We start from the raw sequence: 25,829 nt of genomic DNA on the forward strand, positions 1-25,829 counted from the left end.
TTGGGAATGGGGTCCCATCCCTGGGGCTAACTCTGTCCCTACTCTCGGCACTGTTTGTTGTCAATGTTGCAATATCATCCCCAGCACTGGGGTTCCCCCAGTTCTTGGCATTGAGCTGCTGTCCCTGTCCCTCAGCCCTTACACTAAGCCATCATCCCTGACTCTGGGACCCCATTAATGACACTGAACAGCCAGCCCTGGCACTGAGCCCCCATCCCTGCCCTGTCCTATCACTGCTGACTCAGCATCTGCAGGGAGGCAGCCTAGTGAATAAAGTGATGTATTTGTAGTCAGGAAGACCTGAGCTCCAATCCTGCCTCAGACACTTAGTAGCTGTGTGACTGTGGGCAAGTCACTCAACCCCCTTCAGTCTTGGTTTCCTCATTTGTAAAATGAAGATAATAATAGCGCCTGCCTCCTGCCTGCTTTGGTTTTTATGAGGATCACTTGAGATAGAAAATACAAAGAGGGACATTGCAAACCTTAATGGGCTATCTAAATGCTAGCTGCAGCTCTCCTCCTCCTCTCCCTCCTCCTTCTTTCCTGCTTCTTCCTTTTCCTCCTTTTCCTCTTTCTCCTCCATCTCCTCCTCCCTCTTCTTCTCTCTCTTCCTCCTTCTCTTCCTCCTCCTTCTTTCCTGTTTCTTCCTTTTCCTCTTTCTCCTCCATCTCCTCCCTCTTCTTCTCTCTCTTCCTCCTCCTCCTCTGTTTTCTTCTCCCTCACTCATGCCCCTCACTGCCCTACCCTCACTGCTCTCATGATGGATCCATTGGGGTTGGGCCTGGGCTTCTGTCCTGGTTCTTGCCTTCAGGAAGTTCTAAGCCACTGTGAGCTCTCCTAGTACCCATGCTCCTAAAAGCAGGAGAGTAATGGGGAATGGCAGCCGGACTCTCCTGAGGGGCCTGTAAAAAGCCCTCTCTGGGCTCAGTTTCCTGTTCTGTAAAATGACGTGAATCAAACCAGAATGAACTCTAAGGTCCTTTTGTTATCATGTTCCCTGAAAGGGCCTGGTGGGGGTTGGGTGGGTGCTGAGGGGCACCTGCTGGAGGGACGTTCCTGAATCTGTTAGGGGAGACTGGACATTCCCCTTTAAATGAGGCTTCCAGGCTCAGACCCTGAAGGGTAGGTTTCAGAACTCAACACTTCTGGCTTAAGTCAGCATAAGGGCTTGAAGTGAGGGAAGCAAGTAGAGAGAGAGCAGGAGTGGGTGTGTCTGTGCCTTTCCTGGGCCTCTACCTGGCCTGGGAGGTCATCACACCCTAGGCAATCTCTTAAAGGGGACATTTCCTCCCTAAAAGGAGGGGAACTGGATACTTCCCCTTGCCTGGTTCCCAGAAATGAGAATGAGAGATACCAAAGGAAAAGTAAATCTCTTCTAGATTCTGCCCCCTGCCCCCATCCCTCCTCTTTCCCCTTCTCTCCTGTCCTTGACCCCACCCTGTCCTGCCCTGCCCTTCTCAGGCCTCCCTGAAGAGCCCAATCAGGAAAGCCTCAGCCCTGGGAAACTGGTTCTCCGACACTGAGGCTGCTGGGAGTGTGTTAGGGAGGAGGGGCCGGAGAAGTGTGTGTGTGTGTGTGTGTGTGTGTGTGTGTGTGTGTGCACGTATTTGTGTAGGCATGGGAAGGTGTGTATTCGTATGTGTGCCCATTTACATGTCTGTGTGGTAGCTGTTTGTGCGTAATTCTGTACGTGCGTGTGTGTGTGCGCTTGCACGTGTGCATGTATGTGTGTGCGTGTTGGTGGGGTGTTCCGTGTGTATGTGGGGGCAGAGCGTGTGTGTTCTTTGTATATTTCTCTCATGTTTCCGTCTGTTTGTGCAATCACAAGTAGAAAACACGTATGTATTTAAGCCAGGCGTGTGAGGTATTCCCATGTTCATGCAGGAGTTCGACTATTGGTGTGTTCAGGCACACCTGTGTGTGTTTTATGTTCATATCTCAGTGTGTATTTGTGAGCAGAAGGAACAATTGTGTTTGTGTAGGAGTGTGTGTATCATTGTGTTGTTTGTACACGAAGGCATAGCTGTGTGTGTTCTGTGTGCATGTATCTGTGTGTGATTGTTGACTTGGCTGGACTCCTAGCTCTAGAAACATTGGGGTCTCCAGTCTAAGCCCCTCATTTTACAGATGAGGAAACTGAGGTCTGGGGAGGGGAAGTGTCCAAGGTACTACAGTATTGATTTGTGAGTGTTGGGTTGTGTTCTGAGGATATGTCTGAGTGTCTGTTGTACAGATCTGGGGGGGGGGGGGGTGGATGTGCCTGAGTTAGGATTAATCGAAATTTGGAAATGGGTGTATGTGCGTGTGTCATTGTGTGTGTGTATGCATAAGGTCACACACAGAAATGGGAGACAGGTATCTGTCCCCTGCTCTCCCCCTCCTGGCAATTTCCCCTGCTTCCAGATCACTTCTGAGGACTCACCGGGGACAGAGAAAGGTAAGGGCAATCTGAGTCACGCCTTCCTTTGCTTCCTCTTGCCCCCCCCCCCCAACCTCCACCTTTGTAGAAAGTCCCTCCTTGTCATATGGGGTATCGATGGAAGCCATAAAGAGGCCACCTGAGTCAGTCTTTCACTTCCTGGGGCTCAACTTTCCACAGGGTTGGCCCTGCCAGAAACCATGCAGATGCTGCTACATTCTGGTATCTTCCGACAGCTACCCTGCATGCTCAGGCTGGCCAAGGATGGGAGCTAAGGCCACCCCGGTAGTTTGTAGCAGTCAGGACTCCCAGGTCTCCCACCTTAGTGCACTTTCCACTCTAAAGGACCCAAACCTGGCCAGTCAGCATCCTCCCAGACTGAGCCCCAATCCCTGGCACTGAGGACCATCCTAACACTGAGCCTCTATCCCTGATACTGAGACTCCCTCCCTGGAAATAAGCCCTCATCCCCTGCACCAAGAACTCATGCCCAGACCTCCGCCTCTGATGCTGGCCCTGAGGCCCCATTCTTAGTCCTGAGTTTATATCTCTGGCCCTGAGACCTCATCCTGGAAATGAGCCCCCATCCCCAGTTTAGAACTCTTCTCTCTGGCCCTGAGCCCACATCCCTAGGCCTGGACACCCCTCCCCCCAAACTCTATCCCTAACACTCAGGGGCAGGAGAGTATTTTAAATTCCATTCAAAATGGGAATCTAGAATAAATACCAGAGTCAGGCAGTTAAATTCCTAGGGGGGTGTGTGTGTGTGTGTGTGTGTGTGTGTGTGTGTGTGTGTGTGTGTGTGTTTTAATGTCTAGCATGAGGCCTTAGAAAGTCAATACTAGATTCCACCCGAGGCCCCTTCCTCTCGCCCCTCTCCCTTTCTCTGAAGGACTTCCTGCTGAGTTCATGGGTGTACTTTCCCAAGGACCCTGCTTTGCCCAAAGGTGAGACTTGGAGCTCATTCCAGGTTCTCTTCCCTCCATGGTCCACCAAGGTTTTGGTGACACACCAACTTTCTGACCCATGCTAGGGTAGTGGGGAGTGATGGGCAGACCAAACCGCCTTGATATACCCAGTAGGGAAGGAGCACTAGGCTCCTGGGACCTGGGTTCCAGTCTTGGCCATGGCCTTGTGTAACTTTGATTGAGTCAGTTCCCTTCTCTAGGCTCAATGGGGTTGGATTAGATCATCTATAGTAGAAAGAGCCCTGACTCTGGAATCAGATGACCCAGGTTCAAATCCCACCACCTGTGTGTAGGTAGTAAGTCACTGGAGGCTTCTGGGCCTCAGTTTCCTCCTTTATAAAATGAGTGGTTTGGTTTAGATGGCTTCTGAGGTCCCTTCCAAATCGGTATTCTTCCCTGTGACGTCCTGGGACAGGACAGGAGTGTGGATAGGAGGAACAAGGGGCCTTGTTTCTGTCTGAAGAATTATGACACAATCCAGGTGTACCTGTCCTCATCAGTGCTGGGATTGGGGGTGGGAGTGGTGTGCCATAACAAGCCTGAAACTCAAGAGGAAGGAAGAGAGAGACAGGGGAAGGGAGGAAGGGAGGGGGAGGAAGAAAAATGCCTAAGTGGTCCCTCTTGGACTTTGCAATCAAGGCATTTCTGAGCACACCATTACCCTTCTCTTGTGTCCCTCCCGCCCCCCCCCCCCCCCCACACACACTCATTAGAGTTATACAGCTTGGGGAAGCAATGTGTAGTATTTTTAATTGGCTTTCTGGGAGCTGTGTAAGGTTCAGGAAAACCTTCCATCTAGATTGCCTTTCTTTCTTAAATTGTAATTTTTTTCATTGCTATCATTTATTTTACAATTTCATCTATTTCCATATTTATATCCTTTCCCCCAGCCTTACCAGAGAAACATCCCTTGGAACAAAAATTAAAAGAAAAAAAAGTTGCCTTTTTTTCAATGAAGTTTTGTAAAACTGACCAAAGCAGCAACCAAGTCTGACAGTATATAGAGTGTTCCATATCCATAACCCACTTCCCCAGGAAGGGAAGGGGTGTGTGCATTTTCTCCTCTCTTCTTTGGGGCCAAGCTTGGTCATTAGAAATAGACAGTGTTTCCTCACTCCTAATTGCTAATATTTAAAAAATAGATTTTTATGGAGTTCTTTTATTTTTCTCCCTTTATCTCTGTCCCTCATCCCAGAGCCATTCCTTATAATAAAGAATTTTTCAAAAAAATAGAAAAAAGAGGAAGACAATGAAAACAAAAAAAAAACAATGAAAGAAACCAATATAGCAAAAAAACCTAAACAAACAAAAATGCAACCCTGATAGTATATGTAATGCTGCTCACCAACCTCACTCATATTTCCAAAGCCCTCCCTTCCCCCCCCCCCCCAATTTGGCCCAGGGTGGGAATCTCACATGGCCTTGACCTTGGGTCACATAATTACCGTATTTGGACTCCCTGGGTCCTGAAAAAGTGTGGTGACTTCTTGGTGCCACCAGGAGGCTCCCTCTCCCACCTTTGAGACCATGGTGGCCTCCACCCTGTGCTTCTATCCACTTCTTATCTCAGAGAATCTAAGGTCTAGTCCAACCCTGTTGGGTTTTGTTTTTGTTTAAACAGAGGAAGGAGAAATGCCGGGATTTGAAGGTTACATTCTTCAGCCCAACCCCATCCCCTCCTCCCCTCTCCTCCGGCTTCCTCTATTTTTATAGAGGGGGATATAGGAGGGATCTTCTTATAGGAGGGATCTCAGACCAACCCATCTAACTCAGCCCCTTCACTTGGCAGTTGAGGAAATAGGTCCTGGCAATTAAGCGACTTATGCTGGAAGTCAGCTTCAGAGGTAGAATTCGAACCCAGATCCCGTTGACTCCAAGGCTATTACTCTTTCTATTGTACCACATGATCTTCTCTACTTCTCCCCAGGGCAGTGGAAAAGGCTCTGGTTTGGAAGGCAGGAGACCTGGATCCTCTCCTAGGCTCTGCCATGAAATTTGCTGACCTTGGGCAAGTGACTTCCACTTCAGAGGTCTCAGTTTTCTCTGTAGAATAAAGACATCAGACTAGGTGGTCTCAAAGACTCCTTCCAGCTTCAACACTACAAGCATTTACTAAGTACCTATTGTGTACCACACACTGTGCTAAGTGTTGGGAAAACAAAGATTGTCCTAGCAATGGACATTTTGCCCAGTTAGGTCATTGTTATGTTTTCTTTGGGATGAAGTCTCAGTGATGGAAGTGATGGGTGACAGGATTATAGCTGCAAGGAACCTTAGAAGTCATCTTGTCAAACCCACTCATTTTACAGGTGAGGAGACTGAAGCTTTGAGAGGGGAAAGGACTTATTCAAGGCAAAATAGGTAGTGAGTATAGGGACAGGGACTGGACCAGGGATTGGGATTTCACTGGCATAGAGAACTCTGTGCCAATATTGATTGGCACCTTCTCTTCAATTTATAATCTTAGGGAGCTGTCTAAAAGACAGAGAGACTTGGCTAAGGCCACACTGCTAATTTATGTCAGAGGTGAGACTTGAACCCAGGTCTTTCTGACTTTAAGGTCAGCTCTCTATCCACTACTCCATGTATTAGACCACAGGCCAAATTCATTGCTCTTTCCACTGTGTCATGCAACCAGTTGAAAGGTGAGACCCTTATTGCATGTCAAATTGTTATCTGAAAAGATTGACAGTTGTTGACATCAGTCTCAGTACCACCAATAATGTAGTAGTGTGCCTGTTTCTCCAGTGTCCTGTCAACAGTGAATTTTGTCTTTTCATTTTCTGCTTTTCTTTTCTTTTTTTTTTTTTTTTTGCATTCCATGATTTGGGGTTACCTTTAAGCTGATTTGGTTCATATTTTTCTCATTGTTAGGGATTGTTGTTATCAACAATATGAATTTTTTTCCTTCATCAATTGTAGTTTCCTATTTATTGGTCATCACTTTGGAAGTGTTAAACTTGTCTGGATCCTTACTAAGTCTTAACACTTATTGTAGTAGCTATGTGACCATAGGTAAGTCAACTTCTCTTAACCTCAGACCACTCTTTATTTGCTCCCCCCCATCTTACTTTTTCCAATTATGTAAAACATTTTCAACATTCACTTTTATAAGATTTTGAGTCCCAATTTTTTTCTCCTCCTCCCTTCCCAAGATGGCAAGCAATCTGAAATAGGTTATACATGTTATATTCCTATCAGACATATTTCCACATTAGTCATGTTGTGAAGGAGGAATCAGAACAAAATGGAAAAGCCACAAGAAGGAATAAAGAGCAAATAGCATGTTTCAATCTGCATTGAGACTCCAGAGTTCTGTGGATAGTATTTTCCATCATGAGTCTTTTGGAATTGTTCAGACCACTCTTTAAAAAGGTGGAGCTTACTTCGTAGCTGACCCCTTCTCCAGCCCAGGAATTTCACAGTCCCTCTAGCACAAAAAGAAACAAGAATTCCTTCTCCCTCACTTATCCAGAGCAGACAGGATAGGGTTAAATAAGATTTTTTTCCTCTATCAGTCTCAGTCCAGGCAGCCTTCAATGAGTGTCCTCTAGGGGTAGGGGCTGCCTAGAGAACAATAGGGTCCTTCATTGCTAAGAATCTCAACCCTCTTTTCTAAGAAAACCTTACAGCTCAAAAGTCAGGTCCCTCCAAACCCTCTGGGGAAAGGAGAATTTATATCCCATTCCTTATTCTTTTAACTCAATTTCTAGATCAAGGGTTCTTAACTTTTTTGTGCATTAGACCCCTTGGCAGTCTGGTAAAGCTTAAGGAGCCCATCTCAGAATCATGTTTTTAATGCAAAAAATAAAATACAAGCATTACAAAGGAAGGTAATTCTGTTATAATACGATTGTCAAAATATTTCCAAACAGGTTCCCAAACCTCAGGTTCAGAAATCCCGGCCTAAACAGTCATGTTCCATGCAGGTTCAGCTAGTAAAGGGCCCCAAATGGAGGGTCTTGGTCAATAATTAACAACTCACATCTGTTTTTAATTTTTAGCTCGACCTATGATTTCATGGGGGGTAATAAGGAACTTCTCCCAAATCAAACAGCACCTTTCCCACAACTTAGGGGCCTAGAGAGTTGCCTGGCCAGGCACGTGCTAGTAAACGTAAGTAGGGAAGGTCTTTAAGTGTCATCTTCATCCTTAACATTTGCTCCATCACTTTTTAAAATCTAGACAATCAGCAAAATAATCATTCATTTTTTTTTTTGTAGCATTTGCCAATTCCCAGAGAGTAAGTACTCATGCTGAAAATTGAACAGCTTGCTTTTGTGAGCCTGGCTCTGTACTCCCCAGAGAGGTGAAGTCACCTAGCCAAGCTCACATAGCTAGTACATATTGGAGATGGGACGCAGCTCCTGTGAGATTTCAGACTCACAAGTCACTTTCCTCATGTAAGAAGAAGTGAGCAAAGGCATAGGGAGGTTTGGAGGTGCTGGCCAGTGTCTGCAAGGGTTAAGGCCAGCATTTGGACCTGTACCCTTTCAGTTCTATGTCACGGCTCCTTCATGAGCAAACCACAGGACATGTCTAGCAGGGAAATGGGGCGATGGCAGCTGGCTCCTGGAAAGCTCACTGTATGGGCCACCTGCTATAGGAAACCGTGCTGGCTCCACCAGTGGTTACATTGTATCTGCTGCATGTATATTTTGTATTCACGTTTCCATCTATTGTTACTTGCCTCTAACAGAACATAAGCTCCTCCAGGGCAGTCACATTTGTGTATCTCCAGTGCCTAGCACTTGCTGTAGAGCTGTGTGACCATAAAAGCCTTGTTAAATGAATGAGTGAGTATTCGTGTACCACCAATGTAGGGACACATTTCAAAAACTGCCAGATAATCCCAAGAGAGGAGGAGAGGGGAGGGTTCTCCATGGGTGGGGCAGGGGGAAGAGGTACGGCATTCTGGGGAATGAGCCTGGTGGTCTTTCCTTCTCTCACCAGGCTCACTCTGACTGCTTGTGGTTCAGAGGACAAAGACTACACCACCACAGATGTTGCTCTGCTCCTGGTCCCTGGTCTCCAACCTCAGGATAACCATCCTTTGTAAGTACACACACACACACACACACACACACACACACACACACACACACACACACTCAGAGCAGGAAAGAAAGGTTATCCACTCCAATGGCCTCATTTCATGGATGAGAAAACTGTGCTGAGACAGGGTAAGTGACTTGTTTCAGGTTGTAAAACTATAGATGCTCTAGAGTATGAGGATGTGGACTTAAAGCCTGCCTTTGTCATTTACTAACTATGTGACCTCTAACAACTTCACCTCTCTCGGTTGCTGTTTGCTCATCTATAAAGTGAGGGGTTAGCTTCCATGGTCCAGGAGGTCCCTTCCAGCTCAGGGACTCTAGGATGAATCCCAGTCTTGGAAGGAAGCTCCAGGTTCTGGGGTCCAAACCTCCTTGAAAGGCAGTTGTGGTACAGTGGGGTCAAATCTCCTAAATAATGATTACTGCCTACTACTATCTTGAACTAATCATTTAATCTCTTTATGCCTCAGTTTCCTCATCTTTAAAATACAAGAGTTGGACTAGATGGCCACTGAGGTCCCTTTCAACTTTAAATCTATCATCCTATGAACTTCTCTAAGGAAACACTCCCATAGCTTCCACTTGAAGATGTTCTGTCCATGCCTGGTACCTCTAGAGACCTCCCTGTATCCAGTCAAGCCCACAAAGTTCTGGGGTTTCCTACTTACATCCCCCCCAAGGCTATGTAAATATATTAAATGTTGTTAAATATTTACCAGCATGTGCCTGCCCAGGCAACTCTCTAGACCCATAAATTGTGGAAAAGAAATTGTTTGATTTTTGAGAAGTTTCTCATTAAATGAGATGTTAATTATTGACCAAGGTCCTTTGATTTTGGACCCTTCACTAGCTAAGCAGCAGATATAGGGATATACCTACTCTGTCCCTACTTGGGCATTTGAGGGTCTACTGAGCCTGATTTGGGAAAGGTGAGAAGAGAGGGTGGGGACAGGTCTGGAAAAGAAAGGAAGGGGCTGAAAAAACAGAATGTTAAGAACATGCATGACCAAGGAGAAACCACTGAACCCCCCCGGTGCTATCTGAAAAGCCTGACTCACAAGGGGTGACGAGCGGTGATCAGAGCCTGGACTTGGTCCTTGGACACCTGGTTTCTATTCTTGGCTCTCTTGCTGATGACTCACCTGGAAGTCACAGGTGGTATCACTCACCCTCTTGAATGATCTCTGGTTTCTCTTTCTCTCTCTGGGAGACTTTCCTCAGAGCCCTGCCCTTGGGCATGCAATGGATAAAGGAAGGTTGGTTTCACAGGTACCAAACTCCAAAAGTACATCCCAGTGTAGGGGTAAAAAGGATATCTTTCCCTCTTGGAAAGCAGTAAGGGAAGTTCACCCAGGGTGCTGAGAAGACCAAGGGTGAGAAGAGGATTCTCCTACAGGAAGTCTGTGTCTTACTGTGTGATTGAAAGACCTTGGTGGGGGAGGGGGAGATTGTTAACAATGCTCCGGATCAGAAAAGGTCTCCTTAGCTCCCACCCCTAAGGAGGAGACCTTGAACTTTTCTTCCCCCCCCCCAACCTAGAATTTGGGCTTGAATGCTCAAACTCCATTCCCTCCCCTGAATTAAACCACCTCCTCCATTGCTGGCAGGGAGCTCAGATGCCAGAATCTACTTTCATAAGTTCCAAGGCCAAGGGGAAGCTTGTAATGTCTGGAATTCCCCTGGCTGGTGAACCATGTACATCCCCTATAACTGTGAGGTGTTCTTTTGATACCAAAGGAAGAGGTCAAGTATCTCTAGATTGATTATAGATAGTAGTTTAATCAATCATTATGAATACTTACAAACATGGGCAATCTTTTGTCTGGGGTAGTGGTCAGACAGTTGAGCGAGTCCCTATTAAGAACTCCCCCAAAATCCCATGGTAATTATAGAAGACAGACAAAGGGAGGAGGAGCTATGGAGATTACCACCATGAGTGGTGGATATTTTTGGTTTTCTGCTTAGTAATGAACTTGGCCATTAAGCCAATGTTACATCCGGATATAAGTTTGTGTATTGATCATGTCCCAGTCAACATATATTCTTGTTTTGACTTCTGCTATGGGAATGGGAATTTAAGATCTTCCCTTCACCTAGGCCCTTTGATAGGCTTAAGTGACTCTGAGAACCTTCCTTGATTTGAAAATATACTCTACTCCCTAATAGGTTGAATGTGGTCACATGGAGCCTGTGGCAGGAGGCTTGTTTTTCAGGAATGCCCACACCTAGATACTTTGTGATTGGGCAGTGGGTCAAAACATTCTCCGAGCCAGGAGAAGGCTATGTATAACCTGATGTGAGATTTTGTTTTGGGGCTCATTTTGAGAAGAGTTGTATTATTTGACCAGATGAGACTCTGGGCAGCCGTTGCTTTGAAAACCCAGATGTTGGTGCTTCCCTCTCTGTTAACTGACTAGGTATGGATGTAATGGTCAGACAGCTGGAAGCCTGTCTGCTGATATTTCTCTGTCTGCTTGTAACTTCTACTTGTAACTTGTTTGAATTCTTTGAATATGTTTGTTTGATTAAAGCAAGATTGTTAACCCATTTTGAGTTGCTTTCCTTTAGAAAAGCAGATCTAAGAACCTGTGTTAGCAGCCACCCTGGGTATGCTAGGGTGCTTGCTGCTACAGCTTCCATATGTCATCATTTCTTAAGTTATGTCTCAGTGTCTAAGTTATGATTTAGTATCTAAGTTTTATGGTTGTTAACAATTCGCTATGTCTCAGCTTCCACCTTTCACAGAGTTCAAGTTTTTGTGACTTTTTTCTTATTACTATATTTTATGACTTTTTCCCCTATCAGAACCCTATAGAACCCCAGAGAAATTCTTGGATCCATTTGCAAATACATCTACCCTTAACCCAATTCCTCTTGCCTTGATTTTCACAGCTCCTCAGTACACTCTGCCCTGGCACCCCCTTGATTGTAGGATAGAGTAAGGAACTCCTCCAAAAAGTGCCATTTCAGGAAGGTGTCCAGACCAGTCATCTCATTTCCTGCTTTTCAATCCCCTGCATGCCTTTGGACTTCTCTTTCTTTTTTGTGTTTATGTTCCCACTGTGCTTCTCACAGTGCCTGGCATCGAAGGTGGTAATACATCTTTATTCATTGATTGATTGGAGGCATTACTCCTGGCTTCTTCCACATTGCCCCAAGGACAACCAGAAGCCTAATTAAAGAGAAGGGAGATCTTGAGGGAGGGATCTTCATTTCAATATGACTCAAGGGAGAGGTGTCCAGAAGCGGTCACAGGATCACTGGATTTGGAACAGAAAGAGCCAGAGTTCTGGTTCAGTATTCTCACCTTATGGATGGGGAAACTGAGTCCCAGAGACATGTATTTTCTTGCTCAAGGTCACACAAGTAGTAAGTATTGAGCCTGGAATAGTAACCAAGATCTCAGTTCAGATCCAGTATTCTTTCTGGCATGTCATGGTGCCAATTCATAGGAGATGAGTTTGTGAAGTGAGGGCAGAGAAGAGTGGGCACTCCATTTTTGATCTAACTAGGGCATCTTCCAGACCCAGAGGCATTAGGGGGGGTTGAGGGTGAGCAACAGGGCTCTGGGATAACAGTGTGACTGTTATGGCCAAGGCTAAGGGCTAAATGCAAGGGTGGGGCTAGTCCTTTTCTTAGAGCTCTCTCCTGGGGGGGGGGGGTGGAAGATGAAATGACTGAGGAAGCAAAAGCTTGAGCTTCTGAGCACATTGATTTATTAAGTAATGCAGGGGAATTGCATAACCAGGACTCCTCAGCTTGGCAATGGAACCTTAATACAAGGGGAGACATTTTTATGCATTTAAAACAATGAATCAAATAAGGCCAATTAATTAAAGGAGAAGAATTCAGCAGGATATAAAATTAGGTAATCTGATTTCTAATTGGAGGATTTTCCAAGCTGGAAGAGTGAAGCGAAAACAAGTACAATTCCCTGAATTCAGAAAAAGAGGCATCGAACAATCAAAGGAACACGGAAACAGCAGATTGATAAGTGTGGGGACAGCTTTGAGATAAGACTCATGGGTTTCTTGAGATGGTAATTGTGAAAAAACTCTTTGCATCGATCTTCACATCTGACTGGGTTCCTCATCAGTATTGTCTGGGTCCTTGGCAATGGGTAGAGATGATTCAGCTTCCTAGCCACAGAGGGTTAGGTTCACACAAAGCAAGAAGTTTTTATCCTAATTACCACAATTGAGTAAAGTTTTCTAACAAGACAGAAATTAGACTAGATCCATGATCGAGTAAAAAGAGAACTGAGCTCCAGAATTGAGTCACAAGATGGGGTCCGTGTGGTTCACTCACTGCTCTACCCCTTGATGTTCTAATTACCTCATTCCTTCTTTCTAACCCCACCACTAAGTCTGCATGTCTGTCTCCATCTCTGATGATAAACCGTGATTATTAGGTCTTCATCTCCTGTCACTGAGTTCCCACCCAATATCAAGATTCTCCATCTTTGACGCTGGACCCCTCTAGCCCTACCATCCCTGATTGTGTTCCCATTCTTAGCCTTGGATTTCCATTCTCATCCCTGAGCTTCCTTCCATGTCTGGGATGGAGCCCCTCTTGCCGATGGACTTGATCCCTGACACTAAGCCCCTGTTCCTGACCCTTCATCTCTGACACTGAGCCCCAGGAGAATACAAAGTCCTTGAGAGCAGGATCTCTTGTTCACTTTTGACTCTGGATCCTCTCTACTACGGTGCCTTGAACACAGTGGGCTAACTATCTAACACAAGATAGATCCTTGTTGAATGAATACTCCATGCAGCTTTCTGAAGCCTTGGACTCATCTCTTAGAAGAGATACTGAATAATTCCTAATTCCACTTCTCCAACTTGGAGGTTAGCCAAGTGTCTCTCTCCCCCAGTGTTACCTTGGAACCCTCAATTTAACTGCTATCTCTCCCTGTCTCCTGCTACCTCCACACACCCATTCCTCTTTGCTTCCTAATACATCTCCAGGGCCAGGCAGACTATGGAGCATACTTAGTCTCCATTGGATGAGCTCAAACTGACAGGGTGTGTTCAGAGACTTCCACGGTAGTCAGGTCTGTGATTAGCTAAAACCCCCGAGGCTTCTAGTGAGTCTCGTGGCCTCACACACTCTTGATAATCTTGCACAAGACAAGAAAATAGGTCTGGTGCCTTGCCATGTGCCCATGAATGACTTTTGAGCCCCATCAGAAAGCACTGATGCTGAGCCCCCATCCTGTTGCAATGAGTTCTCATCTCTGATATTGAGACTCTTATCCCAGTCAAGGAGCTCCTAACCCAGGCACTGAATGTGAATTCCTGCACTCAATTCATGTCCCTAGCACTGAACCCTCATCCCTGACACCAAGTTCCCTATCCTTGACAATGAATCCCATCCCAGACAATGACAGTTACTGCAATAAATGCCAGCACTGAGCTCCTGTCTCTGACACTGAATTCCTTTTCACCCATCAAGCCCCCATTCTTGGCACCAGAAGCCTTGTCCTTAACATCTAGAACAATGAACTCCTTAAGTCCTGGATTTCATCTCTAAACCTAGACCCCGGGGCCTTCTCCAGGAGCAATTAGGGCTCTGGAGAAATTGTCACCTGCTTTCCTATAGCTTCTGGTCCAATATTAGGCTCTGGACACAGTCCAAGGCCGTGGCCACACGAGCTGCACTCTTGACAAACCCTGTCCCAGATTATAGAGGGATTGGGAAGATGTCCACTTCCTAACAGTTTGGTTCCTGAACCTCTTTTGATCTCCCTCTTCCTTGCTCACCCTAGCATCTCCCCTGGTCTCCCTCTCCCTTGCTGACCCTAGCAGCTCCCTGGTCTCCCTCTCCCTTGCTGACCCTAGCATCTCCCCTGATCTCTCTCTCTCCTTTGCTGACCCTAGAATCTCCCCTGATCTCTCTCTCCTTTGCTGACCCTAGCAGCTCCCTGGTCTCCCTGTCCATTGCTGACCCTAGCATCTCCCCTTTTTCTGGAGTAGGGGACATGTGGGTTTACACTTGAGTCCCATCCTGCAACTCAGGCACACCAATAACTTTCAACCTACTATAAAGAGGAAAAACCCTATGTTGTGGTGTGCCCATGGTGAGGGCACAGTTTCTATGGCACAGCTTTGAGTGGGAAGCCAGGTGCAGGCACTGGAGCCTTTGGAAAGGCAGGTTATGATTTCTTCTGAGTCTTTGGTGGCTTCTCAGAAGGATTCTGAAATATTCCCAGTTCCTGGGGTGGAGAGGTTAGCTGTAAATGATAGGGGTATACATGTGGGATAGGGGCAGGGCTCAGTATGAGAAAATGCAGATTGTGTTGGGGGAATGCCCAGCCTCAGTTTCCCTTTCTGTAAAATGAGAGTTGGAGTTGATCTTGAAGTTTCTTCCTAACTCTCAATCCTATGCCACTCTGCCTCCTCCCAACTTGCCTGGATTTCCTCATCCTCTTGGTATGCTGGTTTGTGCCTGTGATTGTGATTGGGGTGGGGGAGGGTGTGGAGGAGATGGTGTTTACATCTTGGCTGAACAATCCACTGACAGCTGGACCAGGAGTTCCCAGATTATCTCTAGCTCACTGATTGGTACTGAGTCTCTGTGTTCATCCTCCAGGACCCAGCTGGGACACAGGATTACCCAACTCCTACACCTGAGTCCCTCCTTCAGTTTCTCCAGAGTTGGGTGGGGACAAAAGAAGGCTATTCTGGGAAACTCCATTCTCTTATTGTGAATTCTGGTAGCCCCAGGAGGAATTTAGGGACTTAGGAAAGGAGGCTTTGTGGAGGCTTGTATTGGGCTGAGTCAGCTGATACATGTGTATTCCCCCAACCCCAAGGACCCCAGAAGAATCTGGTCTCCCACAGAAGAAAACTGGGTGGGGAGGTGTTGTGCTGCAGTACAGTGCTGGATATGGAGACATGAGATCTGGATTAAAATCCTGGTTCTACTACTTACTACCTGTGCTAACTTGTTCCTCAGTTTACTCATCTGTAAAATGACAAGTTGGAATAGATGCCCTTTTAGATCCTCTCCAGCTCCAAATCTACTATCTAACAATCCTATGAATGGTAATAGTTTGAGCCCAGATATGATCAGCTCAGGGTCAGGCTACCTGGGAGACTGACCAGCTGGCTTGGGGACATGGTTGGTATCAGCCTGAGTGACCAAGTTGGAAGTTGTGTATATATGAACAACCAAAGGGGAAAATGGAGGCTATATACAGAAAGACAGTTACTGGGGAAGATAGAAGGGGACAGAAAGGAGATGTCAGAAAAGCAGATGGAGTGAAAAATAGTCCCTCCCCCCCAAGTCCTATGGTACAATCCTTGGTGTCCTCTGATCCAGATGGAACCCCTCAGTGTAAATACCCTGAAGTGAATCTTCTGAGCTCTCTGCAACCTGCCTGGCAGCATCATCATTCACCTGACACTCTGAAGTTACCTATGAACTCTTAATTGCTAGATCTAGTGGCTTTTCTCAGTCCCCATCCTTCTGGATCTTTCAGCAGCCATCGACACTGTTGGCCAAGCTTCCTCCACATTCTTCTCTCTGGTTCTTCATGAAGCTTTTCTTTTTCTTCCCACATGTATGAATGCTCCCTTTCAGTCAGTCTACTCTGCCAGACTGTTGTCCTGGTCATGCTCATTAACTATGAGAGATCTTTTTCAAAATTTTTACCCTATGATCTCATATTTAGGGAATCTCCTAAGCCTCCTATGGTTTCCATTTTATCTCTTTGCAAATAATTTCCAGATTGCTGTATCCAATCCTGGTTTCTCTTGAGCTCCGGTATGCATCACCAACTGCCTGCTGGACAATTCAAATTGTATGTCCTGTAGGCATCTCAAACTCATTATCTTTCCCCACAAGTCATTCCCTCTCCCAACAGTCCCTATTAATGTTCAGGGGGGCCCATAAATCATCCAGTCACCCAAGCTTGCAACCTTGACATCATCCTTGACACTTCACTTATTCATCCTACATCTATACTTGGTTACCAAAGCTTGTCATTTTATCTCCAAAACATCTCTCATGTATTCTCCTTCTCTTTGCTGACATAACCACCACCTTGATCTGGCCCTTATAATCCATGGTGTGGACTATGGCAATAACATCCTAATGGGTCTCCCTGCCTCAAGTCTGGCCTCACTACAATCCATCCTCTACTCAGCTTCCAAAGGTGTTTTCCTAAAGTCCAGGCTTGATCTTATCAATACACCCTTCCAAAAAACTATAGTGTTGTCATTATATATAGGGTAGAATACAATCCTCCTGTATGACACACATCTCTTCACACTCTTTCCCCTGCCTGTCTTTACTGTCTCATGCATTATTCCCTTCCACAAACTTAATGGTCTAGCAATATTGACCTTACTTGTTTTCTCTTCCGTAAGATGTTCCAACTCCAATGTCTTTACTTTTCTATTGGTTGTCCTCCCTCCCCGCCCCCATAATTCTCTCCCTTCTCATGTCTGCCTATCAGAATCCCTGGCTTCCTACAAGACTCAGCTCCATCCTTTGCAGGATACCACTTCCAATCCTATGTTATTTGTCAAAATATGTACACGTTATCTCCCCCACCCCCACCCCCCATTAGAATGTAAGCTCCTGGAGGTCAGGGGCTGCTTTTCTTCCACTCTGTCCTTTGTTTGTATCCCTAGTGATTAGCCCAGTGTCTACCACGAATTATGTGCTTGTGGATTATGGATGGACTGGAGGATAGATACGTCAAGGAGATACGCATATCTAGCCTCAGTCTCTCTCTAGACAGCCATTTCTCCCTCACCACCCATCTGGATGTCCCACAGTCATCTTAAAATCAACATGTCCCAAACAGAACTCATTCTGTGTCCTCCTGCCCCCTCCTACCATTCTTCCAGACTTCCTAGTTTCTACAGAGGGTGAAGCCATCCTTTAAACCATGTCCAACCAGTTTTCAAGTCTTGTTGATTCTACCTTCCACATATTTGTCACATTTTTTCCCTTTTCTCTACTCATGTTGGTACCATCCTAATTTGGGTCCTTATTACCTCTAGCCTGGACTTTCAAGCCTTCAAATTGGTCTCCCTGCCTCTTTCCCAAATCATTGTACATACAGCTGTTAACATTTTGTCCCAAAGGCATTAATTTGACCATGTCACCTCCCAGCTCAAAAATCTTTAGTGACTGAAGATCATCTCCCAGGGAATGTACAGACTTCACTTTGGCTTTTAAAGCCCTCTACAATGATTTATTTTTCCAGTCTTACTTTGTATCAGTCTTCTTCATGCCTCTCTATCAAGTCAAACTGCCTTGCTGGCTGCCTTGATGCCCAGACTCAGAATTCTATCTTCCTCATTTGTATAAGCTTTACTCCCTTCCTCCCAATGCCTGGAAGACTTCCCTCCTTCCTACTACCTCTTAAAAGTCTTGGTTTCCTTCAAGGAAAGCTCAAGCACCATCTCTTACAGGAAACCTTCCCTGATCCAAGGTGGGAAATCTTTGATTCTCAGATAACGATGTATTTGTTTGTGTCCATGTATCCACCTCATCCCCCTCTTCAGTAGGATGTGTGCACCTCAAGGACAGGTACTGTTTCATTTTTGTGATTGTATCCCCAGTGATTTGCATGTAGAAGGCACCTAATCAATGCTGGTCAAATTGAATTGAGATGTGGTCAGAGGCAAGGGGTGCCTTAGAGGAGGAGTACCTTATTTAGGAGCAGCACCATGGACAGAGTCAGGAGGTGACCCAGTTGTTTTAACAACAGGAATTCCCAGTGAGAATAGCACTGGGTTCAGTCAAAGGGTTTGGGTTCGAATCCTCACTTTGCCTCTTATGAACTATATGACTTAGATCTATGATTGCCTTACCTCTATGAGCCTGTTTCTTCTCTGTAAAATTAGTCTGTCAGATAGAGGCCCTTCAAGGCCCCATCAAACTCTAGATCTGTGAGCATATAAGTTATAATTAAATGTTTAATTGCTTTTTAGTATTTTCTCCCCAAAACAATGAAATCTGTATTGATGGAATTTCACCTACCATCACAGAGTGAAAGGAAAGATCATTTTAAACAGGTGAGCCTTCATTGAGCACCTCAAATCGTATCATATGGGCACCTTACCTTGCTTATGTAAAAAGCTGGCTCGGGGTAACTGATTGACTTTTGAAAGCTGTGTTTCTTAATGGTTTTGTAGTGGCAGGACCCTGTAATTAGAACCAATCTTCAGTCAAAACTCTAGTACTACCTTTAAAAGTGACATTAAAATATCTACTGTGTGCCCTACCTTCCAGTCCACCAGTAGAGAGTATAACTTCCTGAAGGCAGGGACCATTACTTTGGTCTTAATTCCTTGCTGTTCCTCGTATAGAGAGAGTGTTGAATTAAATATGATCTGTGGTCAATACATTCAAAACTAGGAGGTCAGTAGGTTGATTTTTAAACCACATTCTATTTTTGGATCAACTGAATTCTGAATTTCATGCCCTTTGACCTTGTGCAGGCAGGATGAAGTGGCTGTTTCTAGTAAGTGCATTGCTGAGAGGGCTGAAGAGCTGGTCTCCTTGTGTGATGCTTCACAATGATTTTCATTTTCCCCCTCTTCTTGCTTACAGAAGTCAGGATTGAGTGTGAGGAGATTCTGTCAGGTTATCACATTTCCCCGGTAAAAAACAATCTAAGGGTTTTATTCAAATGTACCAGGTTTGGTTTGAAAATCCCTTGATCATTTTGCCAGCACTATGCCAGCACATTTGAAAGAATCCAGAGACATCTCCCATTTGGTGGCCAGGATCCCTAGAAATGACGGCAAACTGGAGGCAGACGCCATCATAGACACGTTTGTTCTACATTCATAATGTGGCGAAGTAGCCTCTTTCTTAGATGTTAATTTCAATAAACGCCACTGGCTCCCTATTACCTCTGGGACCAAATACGCCCACACCCATACCCATATACACCTCTGTTTGGCATTTGAAGCCCTTCACAGCCTGGCCCCAACCGACCTTTCCAACCTCATTACATGTAACTCTCCTTCTCACTCTGCCACCCAGCCAAACTGGCTTGCTCATTGTTTCTTACAGGTGACACGATTCCTCCATTCTTCCTGCCTTTGTACAGGCTGTCCCCCATGCCTAGAAATCCCTCCCTCCTCCCCTCTACTTCTTGGAATCTTTGGTTTCCTTTAAACCTCAGCTCAGGTGTCATCTTCTGCAGAAGGGTTTTGCTGATCCCTCTAGAGGCCAGTGACTCTCTTCTTCTGCCACCTTCATTTATTCTGTTTGGTATGTTCCTATGTAATAGTCCTCTTGGTTTTTAGGGTGATATTTAATGACAGATGATCATTATCGGTAGTTGTTTGTTTGCTGTTCTTTGTTCTCAAAGATGGCCAATACGACATCACTATGCTAGTCAAGTTTTAGTGTGTCTGACTGGGGCTGATCAGAGAGCTCAAAATGCTCTCCCACAGCTCGGACACAAAAAGTCCATGTGAATATTTGGGGTGGATTCTCTAAATTTACACATTCTGTGTTTCCTTGAGCTGTTTCAATTCTGCTTTGCTCCTAGAGCACAGCACCTTCTCTGATGTGGGCATGCCATACTGGGCAGTCCCGTGCCAGTGTCTCCCACGTCACACAATCAATTCCCAAGTTCTGAGAGTGTCCTTGTATCACTTCTGACCACCATGTGAATGCTTGCCCTTTGCGAGTTCTTCATAAAATAGTCTTTTTGGTGAGCATACGTTTTACATTTGAATAACGTGGCCAGCACATTGGAGTTTTGCTCTCTGAAGCAGAGTCTGAATGCTGGGCAGCTTAGTTCGAGTGAGGACCTCAGTGTCTGGTGCCTTCTGCTACCAGGTGATCTTCAGAATCTTCCCAAGACAATTACAATGGCAGTGAGTACTGACTGGCCTGGCGCTGGTAGACTGGTCAGATTTCACAGGTATATGACAATGAGGTCAGCCTAACAGCTCTGCAGACCTTCAGTCTGGTAGTCAGTCTAATACCTCTTCTCTCCCACACTTTCCTTTGGAGCCTCCCAAACACTGAGCTAGCATTGGCGATGCATGCGTCAGCCTCATTATCAATGTGTACATCCCTGGAAAGTACGATACCAAGGTGAGTGAACTTATCCACAGCATTCAGAACTTCTCCATTTGCTGTAACTGATGGTTCCACGTATGGATCTTGTGGTGGTGGCTGATTGAGCTGATGGAGTGTTAATTGTTAGGCCCAAATTAGCACAAGTAGCTATCACTCCAGAGGTACTAGTCTTCGCTGAACACACCCTGCACCCCATCATTATCATCAATTAGGCAGCAGCAGTAAGCTATTTGCATAAACAGTGTGACTTCTCCATAGAATGTTCTGGGGTTGGCTCAGGATGGGAATGGGGGACTTTGAAAACCTTTTGACAAGGTAGGAATTGGGAGGGACTCAGCTGCCCTTCCCTTCTCCAGAAGGGAATACACCAAGGGCATCTGATTGACAAATCTTGCTTCAGCATCCTTGGAGCTAGGTTTGTCTTGGGGCAGACATAACTAAGATAGAAGGAGGGATAGTGGATGATCAGACAGTGCCCAGACCAGGGCTTCAGCAGCTGGGCAGGGAGCCAATGAATTGGGGAAGAAGTGAAATTGTTGCCACTCCTTGACCCAACTCAAGGTTAGAAGGGTTCTTCTTCAAGAGAATGATTTGTTTCTTTTCATTCTCCCTCAAAGTAAGCAGAATGGGACAATTTTAAGGGAAGATTCGTAGCCCTGCAATTCTCCCAGTTGCACATTAGGTTAATCAGTAGCACCTTTGGGAGGATTCCATCAGCTTGGGGGTGGGGTGGAGGTAGTGGGGGTAGCACATTCCCTCCCAGCATAGGTTGGGAGGAGTGCCTTGGACCTACACAGACTTTGGGGATTTTGAGTTTTCACTCATCTCCTGGGACAAGGAAATATCCAAGAGGATTTGGGATTGAGGAGTAGGAACTCTGGCCTTTGAGGGCCCTTCTGCTGTTAGATTTTATTCCAGCACTTAGCCTATTACCTGACGTATAGTAAGTAGGTGCTTAATAAAGTATAGTAGGTGCTTAATAAATATTGATCGATGAATTGATCTGTCATACTGGCGTCCTTAAAGACTATACCCATGGAGTGGAAATGCTAGGAGGGTTGTCAAGCCAGAAAGACTTTGAGTCCTGTGTTGGCAATTCAGGGAAGCATGATTTTTGACCTGTGTCCAGTGGGTTCCATTATCCCTTGACCCTGTCCATGGTGTGGGACCAACACAAAGCTACAGGGTTTGCTGCATGTGCCTATTTGTCAGCCCTATGTTTTTCTTTGATGTATTCCTTGGGGTCATGAAGCCCCCAAACCATTTTGGAATATAGTTGGGGAAATGTTGCTCTAGAGAATTATAGGAGGAAGGTCTCTCTGGGCAATAGGGAGGATATATTTGGAAATGAGGGTGATAAAAAAAAAACCCAAAGAAATCAATGAAGGAAAAAACAGACCCTGAATGCAAGATCAAAACCTCTCACAATATCCCCAAGGTCTTCTATTATATATTTATCAAATTGTTTGTTCCCTTTCATTTGGGCAGAAAACATCCTTATCTGGGTTTTCATGACTTGAAAAGAAAATGATCAATAATGGCTAAGTGGTAACTCCCTTATGTTTGCAAATGAACATTTTTATTTGATTAAACATAGAGTCAAGATATTTCTTAAATGAAGCCCTGTTTTCAAGGTTGCAATGGAATGAATGGGTGAATGAATCAATGAATGACAGAACAGAAGAGAGAAAGGAAGAAGGAAAAATAAAAGAAGGAAGGAAGAAAAGAAAATAGAGCCAGTTGTAGAAACCCATAGGGAGTTGACCATCAAATATAGAAGCATCTTGTGAAGCCATGAGTGGGGGAAGTGTAGGGGCCTAAGGGTAGGGTTGGGAGGGGAGAGAGGTCATGATCAGAGGTTGGGGCATTAAGGAGGTGCCTGTATATCAAGAGACAGGTAGGTCTCGGGCTAACCTGAAGCTTGATGTAACTGAGACGTTGAAGGAGAAGGCTAGGACAGGAAGAAGGCACAAACATCCAGAGGCAGAGAGGCACCATGCAAAGAAGACTAGATTTGAAGTCAAAGGATCTGGTTTCAAACCCTACTTTTGTCATTTCCTAGCTGTGTGACCTTGGGCCACAGTTTGCTTATTTGAAAATAAAGGCTTGGATTAGATTCTCGAGAATTCTTCACCTTGTCTGGGCCAGAGCCTTGTTTGGCAGTATCTGTGAATTCCTTCTCAGGAAACTGTTTCAAGTTCATCAAACAAAACACATAAGATAGTCAAGAAAATCAATTATGTTGAAATGGAATTATCAAAATATATTTTTTAAATTCACAGATCCCAAGTTAAGAGCCCCTGGAGGTGACATCTAAGGTCCATTCCATATCAAGGTCTGTGATCCTATAAAAAGAGATGGTCTTTAGGATCAAGGAGAAGAGAGAGAGAAACCAGGAAAGGACTTTCCTTTTCAAGGAGGGGGGTGGGACTGTAATTCCCTGGGTCAGGACCTGGCAGAGGGATCTGTGGAGGATGGGAAATGAGAATAACCACCAAGAGCAGCCAGGCAATCAGCGTGACTAAAGCAAGTGTCTGTTTGTACAGTGGAATGTCTTCTCCAGAAGAGAGAGCTCCATATGCGGGGGCCTGAGTGGACATCGGATGGATGGCATGGGCCCCCTTGGTAGGGAAGACTGCATTTCAGGAATGCAGGCAAGGAATGCACTCCCTCTACCCCTCCAGCTGGTAGGAGGCAGAAAGGTACATGGGAAAGAACACTGGCTTGGAAGTGAAGAAGCCTGATTCAGATCCTACCCCCTGAAGTTTTACTCCCTCATAAACCTTGGCGGCAAGTCACCTTAATTTCCTGGGCCTCGGTTACCTCACCTGCAAAATGATGGTCTCCAAGGACCCTTCTAACTCTAGATCAGGAATCCCTGGCTTCCTTCAAGAGTCCAGATCAGAGTATTAGCTCCTATATGAGTCCTGTCCTGAGACTATCCAGCTCCTTCCTAGCTACCCTTTGTCTTAAAAATACATACACATATACATGCACACACACATATACACACACATACATATATACATTTACATGCATACATACATATAACCCCCTACACTTCCCCCACTCATGGCTTCACAAGATGTTTCTGTATTTGAAAGTCAACTCCCTATGGGTTTCTCCAACTTTGTCTCTCTTACTATTTTCTTTTTTTTCCTTCTTTTATTTTTCCTCCTTTCTTTCCTTCTTCCTTTCTCTCTTCTGTTCTGTCATTCATTGATTCATTCACCCATTCATTCCATTGCAACCTTGAAAATAGGGCTTCATTTAAGAAATATCTTGACTCTATGTTTAATCAAATAAAAATGTTCATTTGCAAACATAAGGGAGTTACCACTTAGCCATTATTGATCATTTTCTTTTCAAGTCATGAAAACCCAGATAAGGATGTTTTCTGCCCAAATGAAAGGGAACAAACAATTTGATAAATATATAATAGAAGACCTTGGGGATATTGTGAGAGGTTTTGATCTTGCATTCAGGGTCTGTTTTTTCCTTCATTGATTTCTTAGTTTTTTTTTTATCAGCTTCATTTCCAAATATATCCTCCTTCTTGTATGTATGTATATGTAAATGTATATTCACACATGTATATACACATGTATACACACATGTACACACATATGTATGACATATAAATTTATTCTTTAGTAGAATGTAATCTTCTTGAGGGCAGGGTTTGTTTCTATTTTTTAAAAAATTTGTATCCCTATCAACTAGCACAATTTCTGACACATAGTAGGTTCTGAATAAGTCTGTTGAATGAATTCAATAAATTCATTCAACAATATGTGTTGAGGGGCGGCCAGGTGGCTCAGCGAGTAAGAGCACTGGCTCCAGTGTCGGGATGACCTGGATCAAATCCGGGCTCAGATACTCAGCACCACATCCAGAAATAACTGGCCATGTAACCTTGAGCAAGTTACTTAACCCCGATTGCTTTAAAAAAAACAACAACAATATGTGTTGAGTGAATGAATAAATAAAGTGAACAGAGGAAGGGTCATCTTTAGGAAGTGGCAGTGAAGAGAGGCCCTAGAAGGAATCTGCAGAGTTTGCAAAAGGCTGCAACTGGACACTGGGCCATTTCTTATATATTTTTGGGTATGGGACCATGAAGGTGGTTTTTTTTCTTCTTTTTTTGGTGGGGAGTTTTGGAGAGAGAAGTGGTGAGTGAATTTTTTTTAGAACACAGGGCTTTAAAGAAACAGGGTTTCTGTAAAGGAAGTTTGGTCCATAAGGGTTTGGGGAGGAGGGGCTAAGAACCAGATGGTCAGCTCTGAGATCTGGGGATTCTGGTGGTTGAAGGAAGAGGGGACTTGAGGGGTTTGGGAGGGAGGCCATGGGGAATAGTTTGTAGGGCTAAGAGAGGGTTTTAGAGGTTGGGAAAGGTGAAGGAGTGGCAGCACTGGGGGAACTTTGGGGAAATATTACATGGGAAATTTTAGGCCCTTCTGGGGTGGGGGATGCCCTATAGTCCTGTTCCCAGGAGTTGGCTCCAGTGGGTGTGGCTGGGTCAGCTTGACTGGAGGTCGGTGGACAGTCATCTTTGCTCCATCTCCCTGGTCTCTTTCGTAAAACAGGTTCTTCCAAATAGTTATTGCAGGTTTGGCTGGTATGGAGACAGCTTGAGTTAATCACCTGCTTCCTGGGAACTGCCTCCCCCTTTCCCCTAAGGTCTGCAGACCTCTTCAGAGAAGGACCATGGATTCACAGACCCAGAACTGAAAAAGGACTTTGTAGGCTAACTTGTGCAATCTTCATTTTACAAATGATGAAACCAAGGTCCCAAGAAGTGGCATTACTTGCCCGAGGTCACAGGTAGTAAGCAACAGGCAGAATTTGAACCCACACTCCAGCTTTTCCAAAATCAGTTCTTTTCCTACTGTACCAACCACCACTCTTGGTAGGGCAGGAAGAGGGGCAACTGATAAAACCCAAGGACCCCTCTTAGGTGGGTGGGGACCATCCTCAGGCAATAATCAGTCAACAAGCATTTACTAGGTACCCTACTAAGTACCAAGACCTGTGAATACAAATATAAAAATGAAAGTCTCCACACCCAGAGAGTTTTTATTCTATCTGGGGTCAGTAGGAATTTGCAGGGAACTGCCCACTGGCTCTTCTTTCTTTTGCCCCTAAACATCTGACCACAGCTCTCAACAGCTGGATGTGAAACCTACATAAATTAGATCTTTTCCTCTGAGTTCATCATGAGGATGCCTGGTTTCTTCTTCTCTCCCTCCCTCCCTTCTTCCCTTCCTCCTTCCCTTCCTTCCTTCCTTCCTTCCTTCCTTCCTTCCTTCCTTCCTTCCT

At 45.1% G+C, this 25,829-nt stretch overlaps 1 long non-coding RNA gene across 2 annotated transcripts; it reads left to right on the forward strand.

Annotated features, from left to right (window-relative positions):
- Window positions 1–1,189: 1,189 nt before the first annotated feature.
- Window positions 1,190–11,916, forward strand: LOC138162382 (uncharacterized). 2 transcript variants are annotated; one of them, XR_011168621.1, is made up of 3 exons: window positions 1,190–2,437; window positions 8,341–8,442; window positions 8,915–11,916. It is a non-coding gene; the product is annotated as an uncharacterized lncRNA (long non-coding RNA). The 2 variants fall into 2 exon arrangements; XR_011168620.1 differs by lacking the exon at window positions 8,915–11,916 and adding an exon at window positions 8,087–8,183 and having other exon boundaries at window positions 8,341–8,904.
- Window positions 11,917–25,829: the final 13,913 nt, after the last annotated feature.

This window comes from Petaurus breviceps, unplaced genomic scaffold, assembly GCF_028583685.1.
Source record: "Petaurus breviceps papuanus isolate PSGF00001 unplaced genomic scaffold, PetGlider_PUasm1.0 186, whole genome shotgun sequence".
Lineage (NCBI taxonomy): Eukaryota > Metazoa > Chordata > Mammalia > Diprotodontia > Petauridae > Petaurus > Petaurus breviceps.